We start from the raw sequence: 12406 nt of genomic DNA on the forward strand, positions 1-12406 counted from the left end.
GTAAAGTCAGGTAAGGGCTCTGGGTTTTTTCCCTGCAACTTCAGATGACATGTCATAATGAAAACAAGCCTCAGCTGAATTCTGACACGCACGTATTTATTGGTAAGTAGACAAAAACCCATCTAACAACCTGTGCTGTTGGGTTGAAGCCCAGCTCCCTGAGCTTTGCAACACTTGAGTATTTTGTATAAAATGTCTCTGCTCAATGCTGACGTGACAATATTCTAGCAGCACCTGTCACCTGACCTTCTAGTTCAAGTCAGATGACAAAAATCCTTCCAACATCAGCTAGACACCGGCAGGCTTGGAATCCTTAGCCTGTGGGTCTCTTCCAAAGGATGTCGACAGTTAGGCGCCCTGGGTTTTTCTATCTTGTTCACACAAGGGCAGAATTGACTGTATAATATATCTAAGCAGTCCACATGTGTTTCTCCATTAGTTTTATTTAATTAGTACTCTTAACTATGTGTTATGAACTAGTGAACCTACCAGCTAAAAGAAAAGATTAATAATAAAGTCCAACCCTTGATAACAGGCTGCATCTATGGTGTTTATGGTGCTTCCATTGACACCTCACCTTCACCAGGGGTAACTGAAATTTGTACCCACCAGTCCTTTGCTTTCCTGTTTATGTACTTGTATTGCACCTACATGTGTTCCTTAAAAAAGTATAGACGCATATTTTATTGTAATTCTTTTTAGCCTGAGATTATGTTCAGTGTAGTATTTGGGACTTTTTCACCTACATGACCTTGCTAATGTACCATCATATTTTGCATGTGGCTGTAGTTTGCTTTGACCACTTTATGATATGTACTTATTCATCTACTTTCTAGGCGACAGACATTTAGATTTTTCCCGCTTTCTTTTTTCTCTTTGAACAATGCAGCTACAAACACTCTTGCACTCACCCCTTGTATTAGATATGTATAGATAGATATGTATATGTGCATCTATATGTATATCTGTATATCTATATCTATACCAACATATGATGGTATATCAGCAAGGTCATATAGGTGAAAAAGTATATACAAAAGTGTGTATATACACACACACACAAAAGTATATCTTGAGCATAAATTGAGTTGTGGAATTACTAGGTCAACAGGATGAACGGTTGGAAGAAAATGCCAAATTGTCCTCCATTATGGTTACAACAGTGGAGCCCCTGACCAGCAGTGAAAGAGTCCTTCTGTAGCAATCGTCTCTCCAGCACTTGGTGTTGTCAAATTGTTAATCATCGCCAACTGAGTGATATGAAATGATATCTCAGCACGTTGTTGATTTCCATTATGATGATCACATAATAATCAGGTATTTATTGGTGAGGCAATGTGTGTTTGTCTTGTAATTATTCTTCTATTGGGTTAGATTCTTAATGTGTTTAAAGAGTTTCGTATGCATTCTTGACATGCGTCTACGTATCTTAATCACCATTCATTTCACCCATGAAAAGTGAGCCACCTTTTAATAATGTTCATTCTGTTACTTAATAAACTATCTGATTATAATGGGAGTTAACTAGAGCAGAAGGGCTTATAGTAGCTTCCTGGGTTATGTGGGCCTTTGCTTAATGCAGGTCCTCAATTAGTGTGTATTCAACATTCACTATGTACCCTTGGAGGGTAACTTAAATATTGCATACCATGTTTCCCCGAAAATAAGACTGGGCCTTATATTAATTTTTGCCCCCAAAGACACATTAGGGCTTATGTTCAGGGGAAGTCATCCTGAAAAATCATGCTAGGGCTTATTTTCCAGTTAGGTCTTATTTTGGGGGAAACACAATATCTGTGTGTTTACCTACATACTCACACATGCGCAAGCACGTACACATACAGGAAAAGGAGAGCTCCTTCCCTCCTCGTGCAGCCTGCACACTGACCCCAGACTCCTCTCACAAAACACCAGTTTGGCTCACTCTCAAAATCAGAGCACTATTGAAATCCTTCACTGCCTAGCAAATAAAGGAAAAATCCCTAACCTGGCACCAGTCTACTGGGCCCTGGCCGACTTCTCAGGCAAGTGGCTCCTCCTTCCCCATGTCAGTGGAGCCTAAGCACGTGAGCTCTGAAATCAGTGCCTGCACCCAGCTCTGTACTCGGCAGCTGTGTGACACCCATAAGTCATGTAACCAAGTGATGTTCAGTTTCTTCTCTTATAAAATAAAGATCGACGTAGTGCCAAACTCATGGTACCCGGTCCACCTGAGGATGAAGTGTGGTAGTGCTCTATCAACATTTGGTACAATGTCTACATGGTGAGTAATCAATACATGTTGTTGGTGGTTTATGGGCCTGGTATTGATATAATTAGTATTCCATTATAGTCAACCTTCGTCTTGTTAAGCCCCAAATGCTGGTGGAGTGATTCAGCGGCCCATTTGCCTTTGCAGCCTCACAGAGGTGTCTCACGCAGCCGTGTACATGACGACGTAAAAGGCCAGCATCTTCAGCATTTCTAAGCACTGTTACCACGTCTCCCATAATACTTATGCCTAACGGCGCCTTGTCCACATACATTTATTTTTATCGTCTATGTGCTTCTTGAGGGAAGGACCGTTATGTTGGTCACCTTTCTTTTCCAGCTCCCAGTGCCTAGTCTAGAACAGAACAGGTGCTCCAAAAATGTATGTTGTTTGAATGTTTTCCTCCTCTTCTTTTCTCTTTCCCTCTTTATTTTCAATCCAAAAAAACAAAAACAAAAAACCCGCGTGTAAAAATCCTCATTACAAAGTTATTTTTATTTCTAACCCTTGTAAAACCATCATTCATGATGTCCAGTTCAAAAACACCCAACCCAAATAATAACTTATATCTCTCCCATGTGCACAGGTTACCATCCTTCTCACTCCCTTTCTTTGCTCTTCTGGTCTCTAAACCCCTAAAAATCAGGAACTGTCTTATCCTCTGTACCAGCCTGCCCTCCAATCACTCTCCACATCTACACCAGCCGGACGTGGTCACCTTGACCTCTTGGCCACCTCCCCCATTTCCTCAGCCACCATACATTCCCTGAGCCTCCCCTCTCTCTCCCTTTACCCTTGTGTTTCCCAGACCACAAGGGCAGACCCCTTGATAGTTTAGTTCTTATCCTGCGTTTCTAGAGAGAACGTTCCCATTCATGATGCTCCTTCCTTTAAAATTCCAGTAAGGAGAACAAGTGAGGCAGATGCCCCCCGACGCTCTGTTGTGGTCAGGGGTGGGGTGGGGAGGGGAGGAGTGAATTGTAGATTACCAACACATCAGAATACATTGCTGTTGTTCTGTAGCATTATCGTGTTCAGATTACATCCAGGGAGAGACCACATTCATAAATATAGACTATTTTACAACTCTAACTGTGCTACAGTTAGATGGAAAAGTATGACTTTTCCATCACTCATTTTCCAGCCTAAGACAAGTCATGTCATGCAAGTTGTCATGTTCTGTCTTATGTCATTCACAATCACAATCACTAGATTTGATTAATTTCATAAGATACAAGAGTAAATGAAATGAGCTGCAGATATAGTCAAGGTCCAATATACAACCACCGTCTGCAGGATATACCCTCCCCCCGTGGAGCAAGATGCTTCATCCTGGGTGAGAAGGTTATTCCTCCAGATTTCAGGGGCGTGTTTTATTTATTAGGTTGGTGCAAAAGTAATGGTGGTTTAAAGGGTTAAAAATAATCGCAGAAACAGCAATTACTTTTGTACCAACCTAATGCTATTACTTTCAAATGGCACATTTTGGAGGGAGGGGAAAAAAACCACACATCGTCTATTATCAATGTTTTTAAATCTATTGTGTTAAGGGTCAAAAGAGGACATAGGATGATGTGACAGAGGGTAACACTGTGCAAACAATGCCAACGATGCCATGATTCTGGGTGGTCTATGCTCAGGGGCCCAACTCTCGCTGCTCCGAGATTGTGGTGTCAGCGCCCAGGGCAGGAATGAGAAATTACTGCAGGCGTTTGGAACTCAAAATGATTCCATACGAGGAATGAGACGCTCACAAAATCATTGAGCAGATCACAGGATGGAAGTGAGGGAGCTGCTGAAGCATTACTGGCCCCACTGTGGCTATGAGGTGAGCTGCCTTCCCAATCTCACCCCGGTCCTTCTGACACTGGAAGACAATGTTCATTCAAAACTCTAGCTGCTAAGAAGTATAGTCTCTAGCTTTCCAACTGCTCTCAAGTTGCCACTCAAGTGTTACCTGCTTTGGGAAGCTTTTCCAGAGTAGGTCACGAGCCAGGATCCAAGTAGTTTCTTCCTAACCTTCAAGTATGTTTTACCCCGTGATGTCATTATGGAGTATCTCCAATAAACTAGACTCACTCCCCTTTTAGAGCAGAATCTGGGTCTCATAATCTGTGACTCCTCAGAGCTTAGCTCAATAAATGATTATTGAGTACATGAATGAATAAAGAAACGGGCAGAGGAGTAAGGAAAAAAGTGAATGATGGTGTGGCATAACCTGTGACCAGGCCTGTAGTGGTTGATTGTTGCATATAAATACTGTAACGGTGTGCTTCTTTTCACTGCCTACATTTCCTCCGGCAGCTTGACCTGCTTCCTTGGCTTAACTGCCTCCTGTATGCTGATGCCTCCAATATCTTTATTTCCAGGTCAGACAGTAACCCCGAGTTTCAGGTGGGAACATACGACTTCTTAGCTGTGTCTTCCCTTGGATGTCCCTGATACCTGAAATTCAGAATGCTTCATCCTCATGACCTTTCTGCTGCCAATCAAGTATTTGTACTCCCTCCCTCAGTGACAAGAACCGTGTTCTTCTGACTCAGCCAAGTCACGTGCCACAGTGTAATCTTACTCCTGCTGCCTTTCAAGTGTCCGCACCCAAACCACCACCGCGCTTCCACCTCAAACTGTCTCGTAAGTGCCTGGTTCCCTCCATCTCCACTGGCATGGATTGGGCCCAGGACAGTCACACCTCTCCTGGGTCATTCCAACTGTCCCCGGGTCTCCCTGCCTGCATTTTGTCCTGCTCAAGTCTCTACTCCACACATCGGCCAGGGTGGTCTGTCACAATGATGTCTCCTGAATGATGACAACCCGTCAGTTGTTCTCTAGGGCCCTCAGGATAAAGTCCAAACTTACAAAATTTACAAAGCCCTTCCGATCCCTCCCCTGCCGACCTTCAACCCAATAGCTCACCACTTCCTAGCTCGGTAGTTTCCAATCTTGTGAAACCACTTGGAGCTTTCCAAAGGCAGGGCGCCCACTGGGGTGCCAGGCTTATTCATCCTCGGCTCTTCCATCGTGAAACACTCTCACTCTTCACCCTCACTCTTTCTACACAGTCCGCACACCTCCTGCTCAGCTGACATGTCATCTGCTCTGAGAAGCCTCTCTGGTTCTCTCGGTTGGAGCCCTCTCTGCGAGTTTCCAAAGGATCTGCACTTCCTGTGAGGTGGCACTCACCACACAGTGATGGCTTTCTGACCACATGTCTGCCTTCCCGACCATTCTGGGAGCAATGGCAGAGCCATTGGATGGGAGGTGGGGAGGATGTGGAGATTGACCACTGAGCGTTAGTAACCTCGTAACGTCCATCAGAGCCCCTTGCTTTGACCCAGGTAAAGGATGGATCATCCCTCTGTCTTTTCCTAAGTGCTCTGGGAGGCACACACAAGACAAGCTTCCCACCCTCAGTCTCCGTCCATGTTGCTCCATTCTGCCTCTGAGCCACTCCTATATGAAAATGATAGAGATGCACTTGAACTCCAGGAGAGTAGATATTTTATCAGTCTCATCCATGATTGTATTTCTAGCACCCAGGAGAGTAAGCTCTAAAAATATCCATGTAGGTTACCGAATGAGTGTTGAACATTTAATTAACCAATAGGCACTTGCCAACAGTCTGCTACATTTCAGAAATGGTGCTAGGACCCAAGGGGAATATAAAGATGTATTTCCTGCCCTTGAGAAGGGTAGAATCTGGTTCAGAAGACACAGAAATATGTAACAAAAACATTTCGATGGCAGAAAATATTATTTCAAGGATCTGTGAGAATGACTTTTGAAAATTCAAAAGAAAAAGCAAAGGATGAAAAGCCCAAGCAGATTAGAGGAGAAACAAATCAGTTTGTGCTGAAGTATAGGATAGGAAACACATTTTGGAAATAGCAGGGCAAGGCAGGACTATGTGTCATGCATTCGGGGGCTATACAGAGAAGGAGGAGAGAAGACATAGACATTTGTTAAACAATGGCTTGTGTGCAATTACAATTCATGTGAATTACTCGTGTTGCTTCATTTAATCCACTAGATCAAAAAGAAATGTTATATAATCTAAAATTTTCTTGTTTTGACAGATAAGAAAATTAAAGCTTAGAGGAGTTAAGTAAATTTCCTGAGAGTCTGCAAAAGCAACAGGACTAGGAGTTTAACCCCGGCGTGTTTGGCAGTAAGTCTGTTCCTTTCCTCCAGCCAGGCAGGTGGAAGTCTGGGCTGTGCAGATTTTGTGGAGGGTGACAGTGAAGTTAATAAGGAATAACAACAGTGAGGCCCATTTTGAGTCCCCATTTCTCTACTATTTTCGTATGTCTCTATCTGAATTTCACTTCTACTTTGATGGTTCGTGAAAAATATCTGAGACCTCTGAATGACAGCAGTTAGACCATTTATCATACTGTAGACACAATCATTTACTCCAAGGAGCAAACCTGGATTATAATCTCTATTCAAGATTTTCAAGAATTTGTCTGCATGAACTTGTTCCCAGGTAATACACATGAAGCCCTAACAGTTGTATAGCATTTGACCTTCTCTCTTGCTCTTCTACAGAAGCTGTGCGAGTGGCTTGGCTAATGGTTACAGAGTCCAAAGAAAAGCAGAAGGTCTACATAACAGCCTTTGTGTTCATTGCTGGTGCATCTCACTCTGCTCGGGAAGCTCAGCGGCTCATGCCCAACAGATAAGGGATTTGCCGAACGTTCTAAACAACATGCTCATGGGACCTGTCTTGAGATTTGCTTCAACTATGAAAATGCTGTCACCTTTCTCCTAGTATAGAATGCTGTTTTCACCTTCAAAATGTGTAACTTGGTTTTCCTGGGGTAAATCACACCAATAAATGCTTTCACATATTGCTGGTAGGTGCATAAATGGATTCAACTCTTTTGGAAAACAGTTTAGAAATATGTATCGAGAGCCTTTAATATGTCCCCCTGGGCAAAACAATAGCCTGTCTTTGACTTTATCCTGAGAAAATTACCCAAGAGAGATATAGGAAGCAAATCTTAATATCAAAGATATTTGTCATGATGTTATTTATAAGAAACATCATAAATGATCAACAAAAGAGTTCAAACACATAGTAATTTTTATTTATGTGTTCATATGATGACACGAAGCAGGTAACTTGTAAGCTAACTGAAGAAAGGATGATTTGTAGATAAGGAATGACGACAGCTGTGAAAATAAGTGTGCGTTGAGGAAGACTTAATTAAACTAAATCAACATGTAGTCGTGTTTGGGTGGTATAATTATCATCTATTTTTCCATATTTCTATGTTTAATAAATTTTCAACAATGACCATGTTCATTTTTATAATCAGAAAAAAACATATTTTTTAAAGAACTCTTCTTCCTTAATGTTATAGTCAAATGAGAATGGTAGAAATCAAGATAAGCTACTTTTGTAAATAAGAAGCAGGAGAAAGACTTTGAGACATATTTCAAAAGAGATATTGACATGAGAAAGCTAAATAGCAAGTAATCATGGAGCAGGAGTCATCAGCTGTTGGAAAGATCTAGACTGACCTCCAGACACGCTTGTGATTGCCAGGAGGGGGGGAAATCTAGCCAGCGAGATTTCCCCACAGACATCCCGAACCACTGTTTGCTCTGACTCCTAAAATAAAAGAAGAGCCTGGGGAGATGAAAAAGTTGCAGAGACTAGAGGGATGTCTAACAAACAGAGCATTAGACTCTTCTAAGGAGAGGGGAAGGTGTGACATTCACCACTAGCTTTAAAAATAGTCATCTTTAACTCCTCAGTGGTGTCAGAGTCACATGAGACTAGGTGGAACTTTGGCAGCCATGTTCGACGGGTAAATATAGAGTGAGAGTCTTAAGAGTTGTGATTCAGTAAATATGTGTTTCAGAAGACTCTCCCTAGCACCTCGCCAAACCCACACTGTCTGCCCTGGTGTGAATGCAGAGCTGCAGAGTGTGCAGAGAGAACCGGGAGTCACTCCCACTGGGGCTCAGGGCTCCAGACTCTGACAGGGCTGGAGGTGCTGCTACTTCAGGATGAGATCAGCCACCTCCCAAAGCCAATGCAGGAGAGTCATGCTCCCAAGATACCAGTGACTAAGGCGGCAGTGATGCTGACATCATGCTGGCACCTCTGGTAGAAAGGGAAGATGCTCCTTAGCCAGGCTGAAGACCAGATCATGGCGGAGGATGTGATAGACCAAGGATTCTGGTAAAAGCACCCAAAGCCCTGCTGGCATCACTTCGCCCACCAACACACCACTTTAAACATATCTGCCCATAAGCAGTGCCACAGCTCATTACACTAACTCAGATGCCAAGGGCCTGTCCTAGACCACAGCCCATCCTCCAAGCTCAGGACAGCTTATCTACTGTATTCATTCCGACGCTGTTGTTCAGGTAAATCACCTAGTAAAATGCATGTCCTCTAGTGCCTAGCACCGTCCGTCTCAAAAAGGACTGGGAGTTGGCATTTCAGTAGCATTTTAGTTGATGACAGAGGAGATCCACAGATTTAACTCAGAAATGCCGTTCTGCGGTGAAGAGCACTTCCTAACGTTCTGTCAGTTGTACAAATACGGTTCGATACAGCCATTTAAACCCTGAAGCACTGACACCAGTTCTTAACAAAACCCGTGCTGCTGGTTCTGTGCTCAACCAGATTACGCTGAATCGTTTTATCACATTGTTGGCTGGAGACACACTAGATTCCATGAGTCTGAAATCTTCAGATGACAACAGGTAGAGAGAGATCTCCAAGACATTCTTGGACAGCTGGATCAGAATTTTCAAAGGTTCTGGCATCCCTCGGGAAAATGGGTCATAGCTAACCCGAGGAATACAAGTATGTATTAAATAATCAGTGCTGTGTTTTGAGTCAAAGAGAAACATACCCAGGGATGAAAGAGCCTGGTTTAGTAGTTAAACAAGGCTCAGGGATTTGAAATGAGCTCACCTGGGCGCACATGATCAAATGCCAGTGATGAGTACTCATGACAGAGGCGAGAGCAGCCAGGACACCACACTGTGCGAGCCACATCTGGAGTGCTGGATTCTGCACTGAGAGCCACATTTTAAGAAGAAAATTTGCAAATTGAAGCATATCCAATAGAGGAAATTGTGATGGTGAAGGTCCTAGAAACCATTCCAGACGAGGAAAAAGTGAAAGAACGGGAGACGTTCCCCCTGAAAAAGGGAAGTCTTGGGAGGTATAAGGGAACTGCTGTTAAATCTGCGAAAAGCTCTCGTGAAAGAATAATTCAATTCGCTCTGTTGTTTCAAGGAGTAAAACTGAGGTCAGTGGGAAGAGATGCTATAAAAGCTGTAATGCCACTGAGAACAGTGTTGGTGGATTATTCTCGCCAGCCCACCTCTCCCACTGTGCTCACCTACATGTGCCCAGTCCCACTCTCACAGACGCATCACTCTGTTCCCCCTTTGGACCTGCATCATTCTGGCCCTTCCCCTGGAATGGCCTCCCTTAACCGTCTACCTGATAACACCTACTCCTTACTGTGGGCTGGATTATCTCTGCTGTGAAAGCCTGGCCCTCACACCTCCTGCAGTGTCAAGACTCTAACACCCAGGGACCGCTCTCTGCCCCACAGGCCCCATGTACTTCTCCATTACAGCGTCCTCACTGGGGTATTCACACCTGTGCAGGTCTCTGCTTTATTCACTGAGTATGACTAGGTTGTCCTGATTTTCTTATCCCCCAACAACAGACAGGTCCTTAAGAAATGCAGAGAGGGAGAGAAATAGAGAAAGACAGAGAAAAAGAGTCAGGCTAGGGTCCGTACCTGATTTAGTCACACCTCCCAGTTGTGAATTAAATCAGGGGTGAGACCCAAACTAGAAGATTCACTCTTAGAAAAGGCTTTCATGGCACAACTAATGAAATGTTTTAGAAGAGATCAATCTAAAGAGATGAGAACTCAGTCTTGAAACTCTGCCATGACCTCTCTCTCTATGAAAACCACATGGCAAATTGGCAGGGATCTTGGTAAGAGATCTCCAAAGGGAAAGAATTTTAATGGTGCTCCTTTGAATTCAGCAGTGGCCCCTAGAGCAGAAGAAACATAATCTCGATCATTCATATTCCTTCAATTCTCTAATTTGATCACTAGTATTTCTAAGATAAACTAGGATCTTTATAATTAAAGCTGATTTGTCCTGAACCAGTAGTATTGTATTATATACAAAGACAGTATTAGGAAAACCAAAATTACTCCAATCAAGTATTATAAAATGAAAACATTAAAGTTGAAAATCTGAATTGTATTGTGTTGCCCTGGGTATGTGTAATAACAATGCTTTCCCATAAAAGTAGTTACATATTACTTATTTTTTTTAAAAAGTCAGGGAGTAATGAAACTGGCTTGTCATTAATCACACTGCATTGTATGTACTTCCCCAAATCTCCAGACTTGAAATGATTTGCCGATTGTCCTACCCTGGAAGGCCACCAGACAACAGGAGACAAATGGGATTGTGGTGTGACTATGACGTGCATCCCAGCAGAACAAGCTTAAGAGAGAGTCAGAGTTCTCCAAAGAAGACCTACAAAGGGCCAACGAGCACATGACAAGATGCTCCACGTCATTAGTCATTAGGAGAATACAAATCAAAACCTCAATTATATACCACTTCATACCTTACTAGGACAGCTCTAATCAAAACTAAAGATGATAACAAGTGTTGGTGAGGACATACTAGATAAACCAGAACCCTCATACGCTGCTGGTAGGAATGTAATATGGTGTAGCCACCTTAGAGAACCGTCTGACAGTTCACCAAATTATTTTACATACAGTTACCAGTTGACCCAGAAATTCCACTCCTAGGTATATACCCAAGAGACATAAAAATATGCCCCCACACACAAAAGAAACTTGTAAACAAGTGTTCATAGCAGCATTATTTATATGAGTGGTGGAAAGTGTTCCCAAAGGTGGAAGAAACCTAGTTGACCATGACCATCAATGATGAATGGATAAACAAATTATGTCATAGCCACACAATGGAATACCATTCAGCCATAAAAAGGATTGTTCTGACACACACTTCAACATGAGTGAACCTTGACAACATGATGCTGAGTGAAAGAAGCCAGACACAAAAGACCACATAGTGTATGATTCCATTTATACAAAATGTCCACAATAGGCAAATCAACAAGACAGAAAGAAGATTAATGGTTGCCTTGAGTTGGAGACAGGAACGGAATGACTTGGGGAGTGATAGCTAAAGGGGACAGGTTTCTTTTTGGACTGATGCAAAGGTTCTCATATGGTTTTTGACAGAGTTTTCATAACTCTGTGAATAAATTAAAAACCATTGAACCATACATTTTAAATGGGCAAATTAAATGCTATGCAAATTTTACCTCGCTAAAACTTTTACAAAAAATAATCAGAAAACTACAGGCCAGAAGAAATATATGAAGATATTTTTCAAATATTGCAATTTCCTGATTTTTAGAGGAGAAATTGTTGGAGAGATGTGATTCTACACAGAAGACTCTAAACAACTTTGCTGAGAGTTTAATCTTAGTGTCTAAGAAATGGGGCAAGTGTTCCCATTGGAAAATATCCAGTGCACCAGATAAGTTTTCAAACTTCATTCAAAAGCTAAAAATAAATCTGAAAGTCAAATATTTAGGAGAAAATGTAAATTACCTGGTAAACGATTAATACTAATGTTCCTAGAGAACACACAAACTACACAACCATCCAGAAAGCCTCAGAGCAAGATCTCTGTAACAAGAAACTCCATCTGTGCCCATCCAGGTGAAGTCTCCTGGATTAAAAATATTTGTAAAACTAATAAAGCCACGTGAAGAGAGAGATGATCTTTTTATCCTTCTGAGAATCACAGGATTTGAGGATGGAGAACCGTCTCCATCAACCGCATATTTTCTAAAGCAGGATCCTGAGCCCGCACGAAGAGCTTCCACTGCTGTTGGTACCAGCCCGTTGGGGCACAGTTAAGATTCGGTCCAGATCTCCACCTTTCACTTCCTCTTCCTCTCGGTCTGAGCCAGGACTTCTGAAATACCTGTCTGTCACATCTGTCTGCAAAGAGAGCACTTCTGGTCTCTCCAGCATTTGCTCTCCACTCTGAGAGCTCTGGGTCTGCTGGGATGGGAGACAATTGGTCCAGACTTTATCATTT

This window comes from Rhinolophus sinicus, linkage group LG05 (assembly GCF_036562045.2).
Source record: "Rhinolophus sinicus isolate RSC01 linkage group LG05, ASM3656204v1, whole genome shotgun sequence".
Classification (NCBI taxonomy): domain Eukaryota; kingdom Metazoa; phylum Chordata; class Mammalia; order Chiroptera; family Rhinolophidae; genus Rhinolophus; species Rhinolophus sinicus.